The sequence below is a fragment of the Ovis canadensis genome, chromosome 24, assembly GCF_042477335.2.
Source record: "Ovis canadensis isolate MfBH-ARS-UI-01 breed Bighorn chromosome 24, ARS-UI_OviCan_v2, whole genome shotgun sequence".
NCBI lineage: Eukaryota > Metazoa > Chordata > Mammalia > Artiodactyla > Bovidae > Ovis > Ovis canadensis.
Window position 1 is genome coordinate 13905673 of NC_091268.1, and position 14001 is coordinate 13919673.

Consider the following 14001-nt stretch of genomic DNA (forward strand, 5'->3'; position numbering starts at 1 on the left):
CCTAATTACAGTTTGCCTAATTAGGTATGGATATAAATAAAATATAATAAAGGTATACCTAATTCTATTTATACTTTATTAACGCATATAAATTAATATGTATACTATATGTATACATATTGAATATATACCATATAATTATATTATATATATAATCTATATATTGTGGTAATATAGTATGTATGTGGCTATTAATTGGTATAGATTGGTGTGCTGTGATGGTATGTATATTATATATACTGTATAATTATATTGTGTATGTGTGACATATATTATCATAGTACATTGGTTTGTGTTGGTTGGTATTAGTTGTGTGCATGTTGTATTGCTGCAATAATATTAATTAATATATTATTTATAAAGATTAATTCAAGTATATTGATTTATATATATTATATGTCAATAAATTTATACTTATTGCTGTATATAAATACATATATAAATACATTATTTAGGTATATCTGTATACCTAAATGAGATAAGGAGGTTATACATTTATTATTTAAATTTATACAGAGACCTAAACTAAACATTAGACCTAAATTAACATATCCCTAAATTCATGTTATTAAAACACAAATTTTAAAAGTTTTAAAAATTAAATTGATAACTGCTTGACAACTCCTTTGCCATAAAACCCGCGTAGGTGTAATTGGGGTAGCCAGACCAAAAAAAAAAAAAAAAAACAAACTAGTTTTATAGCAAAGCAGCCCCCTAGAGTGGGTCCATCTTCTCACTCAAGCTACAAAAGCAGTGGCTTCTTGTCCAGGGCTGATATCTACTTTGATATTAAAGAGAAGAAAGCGGAGTATTGAATTATTTGGTAAAGAGTCATCAAAAATTGTAATTCCATATAATAAGGAGCAGGTTGATGCTCATTTAATGTTTGATGAAGATTGGCAGATTGCCATAGGAAACTATTGTGGCCAAATTTTGCATCATTTACCCTCACATGCTTTGTTAACTCAAAATAAAAAAAAAGGGGGGGAGCGTTTAAGTATAGTTCTCCCCATCAGATTTTATAACATGCTCTCTTTGTAATAAATAACCTAAATGCTGATTCATCTGGAACAACAAAATGCAAAGCCATTGGTAAAGTGGAAGGACCTCCTCTCCAGACAATGGAAAGGTCCCAACCCATTATTAACTGGCGGTCGAGGATGTGCTTGTATTTTTTCCACAGGATACAGATTCGCCAATTTGGATCCTGGACGGAAGAGCCATAAAAATTTTAACAGGACCCCTGGCCAGAAGACTATGTAAAACCACCTGGGACCTTTTGTATACGGAAAGGTATACAAGAGGAAAGCCTGGTTTCAATAAGGGTCAGGACTGCTGCCCCTGCATAACTCTGCATATTCCATTATTTCTTTATGTACAACTTGGCATATATAAGCTGCTTTTGAAAATAAAGTTGTGGGTCTGGCACCAATGCTTAGCTCCCCCATGTCATTCTTTTCTCCCTTTTCTGGCTGAATTCCCATCTGGAGCGTGGAGGCTCATCGTGTCTACTTATTTGCCCTGGCTTCTAAGGCCCACATGAGAGAGAGCCCAAGGTGGGGCACCCTCCGCTATTCAAGTGGGTGCCAGTGGCCTACGTAGATGGTGCAATTTCCTTGTCTTGGAACTTTATTGGTTTTCCACATAAACCAAGTTATTCAGCCTCTTTACTCCACTTATTTTCCTACTACACTATTTCTTTCTAATCTCCCTCCATATCTTTAATTAAGCAATTAATTCCTCAGATGCTGACTCTGTCCCCACTTCGAATTCCCTGGATCCACCAGGGCTGGAACCTGGCAGGAACTATAATGAGTTAGATCTGTGAAGACTGTATGGAAAGATCTTCAGAAAACTGAGTTGAAAAAAGCAAAATTTATTAACAGAGACATATAGGCAAACACACATGAAAATATGCTTTTTTTGCAAAAATTATTATTTGAGGAATCTTAGAAACAGAGGAGCCTCGTGGACTGCCATCTATGGGGTTGCACAGAATCGGACACGACTGAAGCGACGCAGCAGCAGCAGCAGCAAAAACAGTATAGTGACTGCATCTGGAAAAACTGGGAAACTCTGATGTTGGGTGAACAGGAGGTATATTTTATATGATTCTATTTTGTAGGGATTCTATTTTTTAACATTTATTATTGTCCATCATACTTTTCAATTTTCTATGCAAAGGAAAATGTTACAGTAAATTTTCATATGTAACAAATAAAGTGAAAAAAGAGGATAGAATATAGTATTAAATATTTTAATTAGTAAAATTAAAAGTGACTATAAAAAATAAGAATCTAGTTACAAGAAATGAGAAGTAATAAAGTAATGCATAATAGTTCAGTATTTCAGTGTCATCTCACTACTCAAAATTCAAGTAAAATTAATTTTCACGTTTCATTTAAAGTAGCATGCACAATAATGTTCTATTGCTTCATCTGAGTGCCAGCTGCTAGTAATAGAGGTGTGTTCAATTTGCAGAAATTTATTAAACTGACACATTTGAACATTTTTCTTCAAAAAAAATAGTTAATTATTTTTGTAATACTGACAAATGCATTGCATATTACTTACTGACTATTTTAAATGAATTTCACCTTTCCAGTTGCAGTGATGAACTAGACATTAATGTTTACATTCAAGGAGGGAAACTACCATTAATAACATAAACATAAATTTTATTCTTTAATAAAATTTATAATAAATTATTCAGAGAAAAGGAGAGGTTACATCAGAATAATAGACTTTGATATTTGAACTAAATTCCTAGTGTTAAACTACTCTCTCTGTAATGCATAATGCACTTAGTTACAGCTTGATCTCACTTTTTCCATCCAGAACTTCTTTATAGCATTCATGATCTCAGAACTTCTTAGACTGTAGATTAATGGGTTTGTCATGGGACTTATGACTATATAAAACATTCTCAATGATTTGTCAATGGGGAAGATCTTAGAAGGTCTTGCATACATGAAAATACAGGGAACAATGAAGCAGACAACCACAGTGATGTGGGAACCACAGGTCCGGAGGGCTTTCTCCCTCCCTTCCTGACTCAGGTCTTCAGAGAGTGCAGGATGACTCCATACGATATGAGTAAAAGCAGAAAAACAAGAGTGCAGGTCAGTCCCCCATTGGCCACAATGAAGATGCCAATGACAAATGTGTCAGCACAGATAAGTTTCAATAAGGGGAACATGTCACACATAAAGTGATCAGTGATATTGGGACCACAAAAAGGGAGCCCATAAGCAGTGCTAACTTGAATAATTGACTGCTGAAAACTTCCAACACAGGATACTAGCAGCAGTATAACGCATATCCTTTTCCTCATGATCACCAATAATGCAAGGGCTTACAGATGGCCACATAGAGGTCATAGGCCATCACCAACAGAAGAGGTATCTCAGATCCACCAAAAAATTGCTCTGTAAACAGTTGGGTCATACAGGATTCAAAGGATATGGTGTTTTCTCCAAAGAACAAGTCTGAAATCAATCTGGGGGAAGCAGAAGAGGAATAAACTAAATTTATAAATGATAAACTAGCAAGAAAAAGTGCATTGGTGAGTTCAGGGTCTTACTGACAGCTACAGTCACAACAATAAGCAGATTTCCCACTACAATCAAAACATAGAAGAATAAGAAAATAACAAAAAGGACTTTCTGCTCCTTTGGATTATGTGTGACGCCCAAGAGGATGAAATAAGTTACTTGTTCCTTGGTTCCTTTTAGTCTGCACAGGTGCTATCTTCACATGTTAGAAGCAGTGTACCTACAAAACTTTGGGAAAACTTTTAAATGAATTATAATTTTCATCTTTTGTTATAAATTCAATTAAAAGAATGTATGTAGAGAAAATTTTCATGTCCAATGTGTTTTTGACTTTGTAATTGCCAAGTTAAATAAAGTAGAGTTACTTGCCCTCATGACTAGGACTAGGGAACAGATAATTACAGATCCATGTATTAAGTTATAAGGATAATCACAGAGCTTAAGAGCTATAGTATAGGGATATATCCATCAAAATGGAATCAGAGAATTTCCAGAATTGTTTTAGCTGATTTTTTTTTAAACTTGAAAGCAATCTTGGGAAAGAAGATTGGAAATGGAGGAATCAACCTGCTTAACTTCAGACTATACTACAAAGCTGCAGTCATCAAGAAAGTATGGTACTGACACAAATATAGATCAGTGAACAAAATAGGAAGCCCAGAGATAAATCCACACACCTATGTAAAACTTATTTTTGACAAAGGAGGCAAGAATATACAATTTAGAAAGGACAATCACTTTAACAAGTGGTGCTGTGAAAACAGGTCAACCACTTGTAAAATAATGAAACTAGAACACTTTCTAACACCATATACAAAAATAAATTCAAAATGGATTAACGATCTAAATGTAAGACCAGAAACTATGAAACTCCTAGAAGAGAACATAGGCAAAATACTCTCTGACATAAATCACAGCAGGGTCCTCTATGACCCACCTCCTAGACTTATGGAAATAAAAGCAAAAATAAATAAATAGGACCTAATTAAACTTAAAAGCTTTTGCACAAAAAAGGGAACCATAAACAAGGTGAAAAGACACCCTTCAGAATAGGAGAAAATAATAGCAAAGGAAGCAACTTACAAAAAAAGTAATCTCAAGAATATATAGGCAGTTCATGCAGCTCAATACCAAAAAAATTAACAACCCAATCAAAAAATGGGCCAAAAAATTGAACAGAAACTTCTCCAAAGAAGACATACAGATAGGTAACAAACATATGAAAAGATGCTCAACATCATTCATTATTAGAGAAATGCAAATCAAAACCACAATGAGGTACCATCTAATCCAGGTCAGAATGGCTGCTATCAAAAAGTCTACGAACAGTAAATGCTGGAGAGGAGAAAAGGGAGAAAAGAAAATCTTCTTACACTGTTGGTGGGAATACAAACCAGTACAGCCACTATGGAGAACAGTGTGGAGATTCCTTTAAAAAACTGGAAATAGAACTGCCACATGGCCCAGCAATCCCACTGCTGGGCACACACACTGAGGAAACCAGAATTGAAAGAGATGCATGTACCCCAATGTTCACTGCAGCACTGTTTACAATAGCTAGGATATAGAAGCAGCCTAGATGTCCACCAGCAGACAAATGGATAAGAAAGCTGCGGTACATATGCACAATGGAGTGTTACTCAGCTATTAAAAAGAATGCATTTGAATCAGTTCTAATGAGATGGATGAAACTGGAGCCTATTATGCAGAGTGAAGTAAGTTAGAAAGAAAAACACCAACACAGTATATTACACATATATATATGGTATTTAGAAAGATGATAAATATGACTCTATATGCGAGACAGCAAAAGAGACACAGATATAAAGAACAGATTTTTGGACTCTGTGAGAGAAGGTGAGGGTGGAATGATTTGAGAGACCAGCACTGAAACATGCATATTATCATATGTTAAATAGGTCATCGGTACAGGTTTGATGAATGAGACAGGGCACTTGGGGCCAGTGCACTGGGAGAACCCTGAGGGATGGGATGGGGAGGGACGTGGGAGGGAGGTTCAGGATGGAGAACACATGTACACCCATGGCTGATTCATATCAATGTATGGCAAAAACCACCACAATATTGTAAAGTAATTAGCTATCAATTAAAATAAATTAATTAATTAAAAAGAAAATAAAAATTGTATTTTCGCTTTTCCATTTTAAAGACAAACTCAGTTTTTTTTTTGTTATGATTATTTCCCAAAATCACTTTTTCATCCTAGAACTTACTCATAGCACTTTCACGTCAAAATTTCTAAATGTGAAGTTTAAGAAGTTTAACAAATGCCTTATCATGACATAAAATGTACCCAAACTTTGGGTACAAATACACAAATAAGCAGGGCACAAAAACTAAGATGACCGCAGTGATGTGAGAGACATAGGTGGAGAGAACTTTGCATCTACCCTCCAAGCTATGTCTCTAGGGTGGACAAGATGACCACATAGGAGACCAACAGGTGAAAATATTTTAATGGGTAAATGAACCAATGGTTGACAGCAACAGAGACCAAGGATGTGAATTCCATTCAGACAAGTTTCAGTAAAGGGTTCAAGGCACACAAGAATGGTCCATGACATTGAACCACAGACAGGCAGCCACACTATGAAGATCTGTGTGGTTGCAAATACAACCCTCCAGCTCCTATTACTTGAATGAGATAGCCACATTCCTTTCACTCATGATGGTTTCACAGTTCAAAGTTTTGCAGATGGCCACATAATGCTCATTGGCAACCACTATGGGCAGGAAGATCTCAGCAGCAAAAGATGCTCAGCAAAGACATGAGTCCCGGACTTCCTGGAAGAGATGATTGCTTTCTTACAGCAAGTGACAGTTGGTATTTCAGGTGTTACAGATGAAGAACAGCAGATGTCCACAAGGGACAGAAACACAGCAGGAACTGTAAGCTCTACACAAATTTACAAAAGGTGACTTTTAACTGAAGACATCTTTTCATATCTGTGTCACAGTTTTGTACTCTAAAGATATCAACTCCTCTAAAATCAATCCACGCATCAACAGAAAATTGGATTAAAGACTTACTGAGCATGGCCATGCCAATCAGAACAAGATCATTTCTCCCTCAGTCAGTCTCTCCCATCAGGAAGCTTCCATAAGCCTCTTATCCTTCTTCATCAGAGGCCTGAGAGAATGAAAATCACAGTCAAAGAAAACAAACCAATCTGATAACATGGACCATAGCCTTGTCTAATTTAGTGAAACTGTGAGCCATGCCATGTAGGGCCACCCAAGACAGATGGGTCATGGTGGAGAGTTCTGACAAAATGTGGGCCACTGGAGAAGGGAATGGAAAACCACTTCAGTATTCTCACCTTGAGAACCCCATGAACAGTATGAAAAGGCAAAAAGATAGAACAGTGAAAGATGAACTCCCCAGGGTGGTAGGTGCCCAATATGCTACTGGAGATCAGTGGGGAAATAACTCCAGAAAGAATGAAGAAATGAAGCCAAAGCAAAAACAACATCCACTTGTGAATGAGACTGGTGATGGAAGCAAAGTCTGATGCTGTAAAGAGCAATATTGCATAGGATCCTGGAATGTTAGGTCCATGAATCAGGGCAAATTGAAAGTCGTCAAGCAGGAGATGGCAAGAGTGAATGTCGAAAATTTAGGAATCAGTTAAGTAAAATGGACTGGAATAGGTGAATTTAATTCAGATGACTATTGTATCTACTACTGTGGCAAGAATCCCTTAGAAGAAATGGAGTAGCCATTATAATCAACAAAAGAGTCCAAATGCAATACTTGGATGCAATCTCAAAAAAGACAGAATGATCTCTGTTTGTTTCCATGGCAAACCATTCAACATCATGGTAATCCAAGTCTATACCGTGATGAGCAATGCTGAAGAAGCTGAAATTAAGTGGTTGTATGAAGACCTAGAGAACTAACCTTCTAGAACTAACACCCCCCAAAAGATGTCATTTTCATATAGGGCACTGGAATGCAAAAGTAGGAAGTCAAGAAACACCTGGAGTATAAGGTAAATTTGGCCTTAGATTACAGAATGAAGCAGGGAAAAGGCTAATGGAGCTTTGCCAAAAGAATGCACTGGTCACAGCAACCACGCTGTTCAAACAACACAAGAGAAGACTCTACACGTGGATATCACCAGATGGTCAATATGAAATCAGATTGATTATATTCTTTGCAGTCAAAGATGGAGAAACTCTATACAGTCTGCAAAAACAAGACCAGGAGCTGACTGTGGTTCATCCTTATTGGCAAATTCAGACTGAAATTGAGAAAAGTAGGGAAAGCGACTAGACCATTCAGGTATGACATATGTCAAATCCCTTATGATTACACAGTGGAAGTGACAAACAGATTCAAGGGATTAGAGCTGATTGACAGAGTGCCTGAAGAACTATGGATGGAGGTTTGTGACATTGTACAGGAGACAGGGATCAAGACAGCCCAAGAAAAAGAAATGCAAAAAAGCAAAATGGCTGTCTGAGAAGGCCTTACAAATAGCTGTGAAAAAAGAGAAGCGAAAAGCAAAGGAGAAAAGGAAAGACATACCCATTTGAATGCAGAGATCCAAAGAATAGCAAGGAGAGATAACAAAGCCTTCTTCAGCGGTCAATGCAAAGAAATAGAGGAAAAGAACAGAATGGGAAAGACTAGAGATCTCTTCAAGAAAATTAGACATACAAAGGGAACATTTCATGCAAAGATGGGCTCAATAAAGGACAGAAATGGTATGGACCTAACAGAGTCAGAAGATATTAAGAAGAGGTGGCAAGAATACACAGAAGAACTCTACAAAAATGATCTTTATGACCCAAATAACCACGATGGTGTGATCACTCACCTAGAGCCAGACATCTTGGAATGTGAAGTCAAGTGGGCCTTAGGAAGAATCACTTTGAACAAAGCTAGTGGAGGTGATGGAATTCCAGTGGAGCTATTTCAAATCCTGAAAGATGACACTGTGAAAGTGCTGCACTCAATATGCCAGTGAATATGGAAAACTCAACAGTGGCCACAGGACTGGAAAAGGTCAGTTTTCATTCCAATCCCAAAGAAAGCAATGCCAAAGAATGTTCAAACTACCGCACAATTGCACTCATCTCACATGCTAGTAAAGTAATGCTTAAAATTCTCCAAGCCAGACTTCAGCAATATGTGAACCGTGAACTCCCTGATGTTCAAGCTGGTTTTAGAAAAGGCAGAGGAATCAGAGATCAAATTGCCAACATGCACTGGATCATCAAAAAAGCAAGAAAGTTCCAGAAAAACATTTATTTCTGCTTTATTGAGTATGCCAAAGCCTTTGACTGTGTGGATCACAATAAACTGGAAAATTGTGAGAGATGGGCATACCAGACCACCTGACCTGCCTCTTGAGAAACCTGTATGCAGGTCAGGAAGCAACAGTTAGAACTGGACATGGAAAAACAAACTGGTTCCAAATAGGAAAAGGAGTACATCAAGGTTGTATATTGTCACCCTGCTTATACTTATATGCAGAGTACATCATGAGAAATGCTGGGCTGGAAGTAGCACATGCTGGAATCAAGATTGCCAGGAGAAATATCAGTAACGTAAGATATGCAAATAGCACCATCTTTTTGGCAGAAAGTGAAGAATAACTAAAGAGCCTTTTGAAGAAAGTGAAAAAGTAGAGTGAAAATTTAACTTATAGCTCAACATTCAGAAAGCTGATCATGGCATCTGGTCCCCTCACTTCATGGCAAGTAGATGGGGAAACAGTGGAAACATTGGTTGACTTTATTTTGGGCTCCAAAATCACTGATGTTGGAGACTGCAGCCATGTAATTAAAAGACACTTGCTCCTTGGAAGAAAAGGTAGGACCAACCTAGACAGCATATTAAAAAGTAGAGGCATTACTTTGCCAACAACGGTCCATCTAGTCCAAGCTGTCATTTTTCCAGTAGTCATATATGGATGTGAGATCTGGACAATAAGAAAGTTGAGTGCCAAGAATTGCTGCTTTTGAACTGTGGTGTTGGAGAAGATTCTTCAGAATCTCTTGGACTGGAGGACATCCAACCAGCCCATCTTATAGGAAATTAGTCCTAAATATTCATTGGAAGGACTGATGTTGAAGCTGAAACTCCAGTATCTGGGCACCTGATGAGTAGAACTAACTCATTGAACAAGACCCTGATGCTGGGAAAGATTGAAGATGAGAAGAGAAGGGGACTACAGAGGGTGAGATGATTTGATGGCATCACCGACTCGATGGACATGGGTTTGGGTAAATTCTAGGAGTTGGTGATGGACAGGGAGGCCTAGCTTGCTGCAGTACATGGGGTTGCAAATAGTTGGACATGACTGAGTGACTGAACTGAACTGAAATGAAAATTAACCTTCCAACAGTGAATCTTATTGAAAATAATAACTGAATAGTATTTTTTGACTAAACTATTATTTTAACCTCATTTCAAAATATATTATTTATCTTACTTATATTTAATGTATTATTTTAATATAAACTTATTTATTTTAATTGGAGGTTAATTACTCTACAATATTGTATTGGTCTTGCCATACATCAACATGAATCTGCCACAGGTATACACATGTTCCCCAGCCTGAACCCCTCTCCCTCCCCTTTCCCCATATTTTGTTTATAATATTTGGAACATAAATATACAAACTTAGACATACCTCTGAAAAAGAATAGTAATGAGTGACTGCTAGCCTCTTTACTTATCAAAATGTATTATACATCATAGCAATTATATTATGTGTCAATTTGCACATGAATATAGAGATCAATGAAAAAGAATAGAGTCTTGAATCAGATCCAAATACACTGGACTTCAGGATACAATATTCAGAATTTCAAATCAAAAGGGAAAAGATATTTATGTGACTATTTTTAAAAAACCCTAAAAATTAGAGAAACAACTGAAAATTCAATCCATATTTAACTCCTATAGCAAAATTAATTCAAGACAAATCAAAACTTTTCATATGATATCAAAAATGTTCCAAAAATTAAATACTAAAAGAGAACTGAAGCATTGTCACAATTGAAATGAGAAAATTTTTCATAAGCAATATACAAAAATTTGAATATAAAATATAGAAATATTACATGCAGAAGCACTCCACATAGGATAAAACATTAAGAACATATAACCAAAAAGTATTAATTATATATACAATGTGAGAGAGATCATTTCTTTTATATATAATCTCCGTTCAGTTCAGTTCAGTTCATTTCAGTCACTCAGTCGTGTCTGACTCTTTGCGACCCCATGAATCGCAGCACGCTAGGCCTCCCTGTCCATCACCATCTCCCGGAGTTCACTCAGACTCATGTCCATCGAGTCCGTGATGCCATCCAGCCATCTTGTCCTGGGTCGTCCCCTTCTCCTCCTGCCCCCAATCCCTCCCAGCATCAGAGTCTTTTCCAATGAGTCAACTCTTCGCATGAGGTGGCCAAAGTACTGGAGTTTCAGCCTTAGCATCATTCCTTCCAAAGAAATCCCAGGGTTGATCTCCTTCAGAATGGACTGGTTGGATCTCCTTATATAATCTCACAAAAATCAAAAATTGAATGAAATAAATAAGACATATATATATATATATATATATATATATATATATATAATCCACGAAGAATAAATACAAATCAAATAAACATATAGAATGATGCCCAGCTAAATTATGTCAAAATGGTAGCAAAGTATAAAAATAACTTTAATCAGTTGTCATAAATATTTACCAGGTAGTAGACTTGAAAACGTGGACAAAAGAATTCTCACTGATAGTAGATGATACTGTAGCTGTTGTACAACCTCAAGAAAAATAGTTTATCAATAACTATCAATATCAGCATTTTAAACGCAAATGTTACCTGATTATTGATTCAAATATCAAATCAGCAACTCTATGCCTAGGAAATCATATTTGCACATTTGGAAGCTCTTTGTCATAAAAATGTTTAGCAACCACATGAAAAGGAATGGGCATATGGATTTTAAAATAAATTTGTAAGGAGTATTGTGAAACATGAGAAAAGTTAAGGGATATGTTTGAGCTGGTATTGAAATATCTTTAAGATGTGGCATAGTAAAAGCAAATCTGATATATACAGAAAAAACAAATATACATATGGTAAATAGACTAGCATTTGCAAAGATTTTTATCAGATGAAAATCAAGAAAAAAAATTTAGATTCTACATCTTAGAATGAAGAATGGAAAATATTAAGAGAAAAGGGGGAAATTTGTTTGACACTTCACCCCATATTATTTGGTTTTATTTATTCTGTTTATTATCATCTATTTTACTTTAATTTTCTTGTGAACACTTACAGTATTAAAGTGAAAAATGTGTGTATAATGCAACTGAAATATGCTAACAAAGGGACCTATATAGAATTAAATATTTTAAATTGTAAAAATTAAAAATTTCACTTAAATTACAAGAATTTAAACAAAAATTATCTGTCTCTGAAAAAGAGTAAAAAAGGTAAATGCGTAAAATAATTAAAAATCAATGTTACTATATTGTACTTTTCTCACTTCATAATTAATTATTAATTCCTTACTATACAGGTAATCAGAGAAGGTGATGGCTCCCCACTGCAGTACTCTTGCCTGGAAAATCCCATGGGTGGAGGAGCCTGTTAGGCTGCAGTCCATGGGGTCACAAAGACTCAGACCTGACTGAACTTCACGTTTACTTTTCACTTTCATGCACTGGAGAAGGAAATGGCAACCCACTCCAGTGTTCTTGCCTGGACAATCCCAGGGATGGAGGAGCCTGGTGGGCTGCCGTCTGTGGGGTTGCAAAGAGTCAGACACGACTGAAATGACTTAGCAATAGCAACAACATACAGGTATTACACATTTCTAGGTACAGTGATAAATATTATTATGGACCTTACATTTTAGCATGGAGGAAACTGTTATTAATAGCACAGCTGTATAGGTGTAATCTTTAATTACAATTATCATAAACTCTTTGAAGAAAGATAATTTTTCTTTTTAAAGAAAATATTTAAAATCAGAATCAAATTTTAAAATGGCTTCTGCATTCTAAGGAAATGGACCTTGGTGACAAATGACTCCCTTCATTGTAGCTGATGCAATGATTTAATATGAAATATAATGTTTCTTCTCCAGAGTTTCTTCATAGCATAAGTTAACTCAGAACTTCTTATACTGTAGATTAATGGGTTCAGCATGGGGGTTATGACTGTATAAAACTCTCAATAATTTGTCATTGGGGAATGTTTTAGCAGGTCTTGCATACATGAAAATACAGGGAACAAAGAAGCAGACAACCACAGTGATGTGGGAATCACATGTCTGGAGGGCTGTCCACCTCCCTTCCAGACTCAGGTTCTTCAGAGAGTGCAGGACGACTCCACAGGAGATGAGTAAGAGCAGAAACACGATAGAGCTGATCAGTCCTCCACTGGCCACAACTAAGATGCCAGTAACACAGGTGTCAGTACAGACGAGTTCCGATAAGGGGTACATGTCACACATATAGTGGTCAATGACATTGGGACCACAGAATGGGAGCCCATAAACAGTGCACAGTTGAATTACTGAGTGCAAGAAACCTCCAACCCAGGACAGCACCAGCATCACAAAACACAACCTCTGCCTCATGATCATCAAATCATGCAACGGCTTACAGATGGCCATATAGCGGTCATAGGCCATGACCAGCAGAAGAAAGACCCCTGATCCAGCAAAAAGGTTCCCTGCAAACAGCTGGGTCATACAAGATTCGAAGGATATGCGTTTTTCCCCGAATAACAACTCTGAAATCAATCTGGGGGTAATAGAAGTGGGGTAAGTGACATCCATACATGATAAGCTGGCAAGAAAAAAAAGTACATCAGTGAGTTCAGGGTCTTATTGACAGCTAGAGTCACTATAATAAGAAGGTTGCCCACCAGAGTCAAAAGGCAGATGAACAAGAACAAAACTAAAAGGACTTTCCACTCCCTTGAATTCTGTGTGAGACCCAGAAGTACAAAGTAGATTACATTATTTCTTGATTGCATTTAATCTGGACAGGTGCTGACTTCACATATTCAAACAGTTTACCTAAAAACAAAGGGGATAACAGTTAAAGGGTAAAAATGCTCAAATGTATAAGAATACTTTTTTATATATCCATTCACTGTAAGAACATCAACAGAACATCCATTTGTGTCTAATGTGTCATAGACATTTTGACTATCAAGTTGAAAAAGGCATAGTTCTTTTTTTTTTAACCTCAGTAATATGACATAGAACAAAAAACCAAGCATTCCAGACACATGTATTAGTTAGTTAGTTAGTTAGTTAGTTAGTTAGTTAGTTCAGTCGCTCAGTCATGTCCAACTCTTTCTGACCCCATGAATTGCAGCACCCAGGCCTCCCTGTCCATCACCAACTCCCAGAGTTCACTCAGACTCACGTCCATCAAGTTCG

The 14001-nt window shown here is 36.7% G+C and overlaps 2 pseudogenes; both read right to left on the reverse strand.

The window, feature by feature from the left end:
• Nucleotides 1-1012: 1012 nt before the first annotated feature.
• LOC138429702 (olfactory receptor 4A47-like) lies at nucleotides 1013-6618 on the reverse strand (annotated as a pseudogene).
• Nucleotides 6619-12641: 6023 nt separating this feature from the next.
• On the reverse strand, nucleotides 12642-13589 carry LOC138429703 (olfactory receptor 4A47-like; annotated as a pseudogene).
• Between the last annotated feature and the right edge of the window lie 412 nt (nucleotides 13590-14001).